Genomic DNA, 4,418 nt, shown 5'->3' with positions numbered 1-4,418 from the left:
GGAAGGCGCAAAATGATGTTGGCGTGCTTGCTTTACTCCTCGCAGTTACCAGGAATGCAGAATTAATCAGAAAACAGCCAAATTGACACTCCAATCTACTACTGTATAAACCCTACTACAGACTGTACTGTGCGTAAGGTTTAGTATCGAATGAAAGTACTTGAAATCGTAAGCGTTCAGAAACTAAGCCAATCGATCACCGTACGTACACTGTAGAACCGTCATAAGAAGTCAAGCACTCATTGTAGTACAGTATTGTACGAATCTGCAAGGCCTTCGAAAGTCTCATCACTACAGTTAGTTAGGACCCGTCTGGCCACATGAAATATTACAATATTCAGTCCCAAAACGCCATTTTGGGACCGAATTCAACAAATCTGATCAAAATTGAAACATATCTTGCTTGAAGAGATTTAACCCAAATCCAATAATTCCACGCGGGGTTTACAGTATTATACTCGTTGAAGAGGTACAAAACGCCATATTACAAAATGGGTCTTTTAAGCATACCTCCATTTTGAAAATGGCATTTTTGGTTATCCCATTTTGCCAGAAAATGGAATATTATTTGTGAAATGTTACCAGACGCACCCTACAAAACAATTTTGTGGATAGGGTAAATCGCTTCTCAAATCGAACGAGTGGTTCGTATACTGTACTCATTGCTGGCCTGCAGTCTCCGTCAAATGGATCAGGTCCTTGATGAGATATCTGCCGAGAGCCTGTTCATTCTATTACATCTGACAGTACAATCCGTGGCAAGCTTACGAGCATCCCCAACCGGTGCGACTGTAAACGCTATTATACAGTTCTATCCGGATTATTTACAGTTTTGACAACCCCACCGGGCGACTGTAAAATACAGGAAACTGTATAATTTTACCGCGAGACTGCAAATCGGCCAGATTTACAGTCGCGACTGTAAAATACAGTTTCGATGAATTAGCCAATAACATGTTATCAATGGATAATTTTGTCCAATCATCGGTGTCATGTAGTTGACGGAAAGCCAATAATCACTTTCCTTCGAGCAAATGGATCCTTCAACTGCGCTCGTGGCTCACACTTCACTGTACATTGGCCACCCAACCAAAGCATAACTTTCACTGAGCAGTGACACAAGTTATCAGGTGTGAATGACCGATTTTCCTTACTTCCATCCACCCGTTGCTTAGAACAGTCGTCATTCTCAACCGCATCGTCCATGGTGAGTCCATGTACTTCGAAGTACCTAAAGTGGCAGCCTACTATTGACTATACTGTATAGGGTGGGAAGGTGGTCAAGGATCGTACAAGGGAATTCCACATCATCACCGTAAACTAATGCCTCCGGGTTCATCTCCGGGTATGATAATTATGCGGATTTTTTACCGTTTTACCGCTGGGGTTGACGAAAATCAAAATACTGGAACTGTAAAACGGCATTTTACAGTCTCATTATACAGTCTTACCGGTGGGGATGCCCTAACGTTATTAATCCAGCTTGCGCTGCCAACAGCATGCAGAAATCCACCGGAACGATATCGGTACAACAAACTACTACGTAGTATTGTCCTTTTATCCCAATTTTGGACTCTTGTGCTGATTCGCCAAATCTATCGATCGATTCTTTGCACTGATTTTTGAATATGAAAAAGTGTCCCGGTGATTGTATTCACACTAACTTCGGTCACACACTAGTTCGATGTCGGTGATGGTTTATCATGGTATTTCTCAATATTTCGACAAATATCAAGATATTTTCAATTAAGTTGTAATGTCGTGTCTGGATCCTTGTAACTGAGCTCGTCGTAAAATATCCTTTGACACAAGCTTGTTCGTTGGGGGTGGGCCTGGACTTGCCTGTCCTGCTGCGCTCCATCATGATGCCTTCATGTTGACAAAGTCATCGTGCAACAAGCGACCTTTGTCCTTCGTGGGTGCATCCGTCTCGTATTGGCTGTCGCGGAGTAGGAGCAGTTCTCGCATTGCCGCCGACAGCGGATACATGTGACTTAGATGCATAAATGCGTGTTAGACGAGATCGAGATCAAAGTTCGTTCATACCGTGAACGGAAGATCCTACAGAGAGAATTCGTAGGAGGTCCTAGCACAACAGCGTGAGCGTGGCGATTTATCAGCGGTGCACAAGACGATTCCGTACCTGTGTATTAGGCAATTGGGACAAGGTAACTGGGGTGACGTCCCTTGAGTTGCAGGATGGCGCTGGGCTCCCTCATTCGACGTCTTTCAAATTTTCAACTGCAACTCCTGGATTTTGTCCAATCAGATGTGCAGCCAGACACTCCAGAGTAATGCAGGCAGACCTTAAACATAGAAAAATTGTGATCTTGAATGCTCAAAAAAAGTAATTTATGGAGGATTATTCGTTTTCAAAGGTATTGTATATTGGAGGGAAATATGACCAATCCATCAAATGAGCACTATAAGATAATAACGGTATTACTTCTTGGGGTGATGTATTATATCCAGTGAAATAAATTCTGTATTTCTATTGGGTAGTACTGCTCGGCCGATCATTGCTGATCAATGACATCTCCAACGTGGGTCCCTATCCCAACTCTGTGACTCAAAACTTCGGTATGTTACAGTACGGATAATTATGGACTTATCCGGGCGTTTTGTCCCAATCAGCAGGATGTCCCCAAAATCTTCAGTTATTGGGACGTCCAAGGCAAATCCGGCGAAATGGGGACAAAAACACCCGGATGCATCCCCAAATTATCCTTCGAAGGTACAACTATTGTAATAAGTTTTGGGGGTAGGTACATCGATATTTGGGGATGCGGTCCCCAAATATTTTTGTTCCCATCCCTAAATTAGAGCCAGTTCTTTATCTTTGGGATATCCAAAAAAAATCATCCATTGCATTGGGCTCCCAAAACCTCCTCAAACAAATTTGTGTGGACTAACGTAAATATTGAGACTTAATCCAGAAAATGACATGAAATATGGGCGAAAATAACGGCATCGTAATGCACGACGCATTACAGTATATTTTCGACTTGTTAAAAACAAATTGGCCAGGATTTAATTAATTTCACTTACAAATGCCTAGTGATTAACAGTAAATTTGAGAAACTATTTGTTCAAGCAAATAAAAAACGTAACTAATGCATATTACACTACGTTTGATAGGGCCAATCACATCGGTAGAAAATAGGTATTTTCATGCATCGCGTTTGAGCTTCAAGCTTCCAAGACGATACTTGTTTGATGGCGTACTACTAGTACGCCATCGTGTTGAGCTTACTTGGCGTTCTCGCTTCGGCTCTCCGTGACTACCACGTCACCACTACGGTGGAGCCTGCACACTCGAAGCGTACGCTAGGACGTACAGTACATGTACAGTAGTACGGAACGACCCCGGAACCTGGCTACACTACCACGACCACCACCGCCGCTCCTGCAGCCACGGCATATGCTCGCCAAATAATGCATACCACCCACACCCACCCATCCTGCCTAACTAACTCCTGTTACCTCAACTTCTACTCTCGTAGCATGGCACGGCAAAGGCTACCCTGCAATCACCACCATACAGATCCACTATCGAGATCAGGAGTAGACATAGTAATGAACCCCAATAACGGCCTCTGGAGCCCCAGCATTCACAACTACAGTAACGATGTTCGGCATGGACCACTACGATCACTTTGACTTCCGTATCGTTATTCTGGAGCGTGGGTGGTAGGGTAATGGTGGTACTGACTAGCAGTCAAAGTCATTACCATCCACCACTACCATCCCACCCCTACGCTCCAGATTAATGCCCAAAAACCCTGCAAATATTACCCCAATGACTACGATTGCTGCACATGTGACCACCCCATCACTCCATTGTACAGTACATGTATACGTAGTACATCATTGTTCTGCAGCGTGCAGAGCAATTGGGTCGCGCGTTAGTTTGACCCATTGCAAACACACACTCTGTGTGTGTGACTTGTCAAAGGTTCCGATACCTTAGTGGAGGCACTGAGTACTTTAGTGAATGGTAGTCAGTAGGCGCCTCGTGGCGTGTTTAACCTCACTAGTGTCAGTGTGTATATTTGCTGCCTTGACGAAGGTCCCGTGGCCGAAAGCCAAGAAGAAGCGGGAGACAAAACAAAGATATATTTAGTTCATTGTTGAGCTATTCACTGGAGATGGTACGAGAACATTCCTTCGACGAGGAAACAACAACGAATACCGAAGAACGATCGCGGTCGCGTGACTGGATCGAGGAGCCGCGAGGACGCGCAGCTCGGCGCACCGTTGAGAACCCGTTCAGATCTCCCCGACGACGACAGCCACCTGCTGTCGACGAGTGGCAACCGCCACGTGGTGGGTTTTACACCCCTATCACAAGCCGAGGAACACCAGCTGTCGCAGCGTTTGTCTCAGCTGCTGCTCCACCAACGGCTGAAGCAGATGGC

This window comes from Aphanomyces astaci, assembly GCF_000520075.1.
Source record: "Aphanomyces astaci strain APO3 unplaced genomic scaffold supercont1.150, whole genome shotgun sequence".
NCBI lineage: Eukaryota > Oomycota > Saprolegniomycetes > Saprolegniales > Verrucalvaceae > Aphanomyces > Aphanomyces astaci.
Note: the sequence above shows the minus strand (reverse complement) of the source record.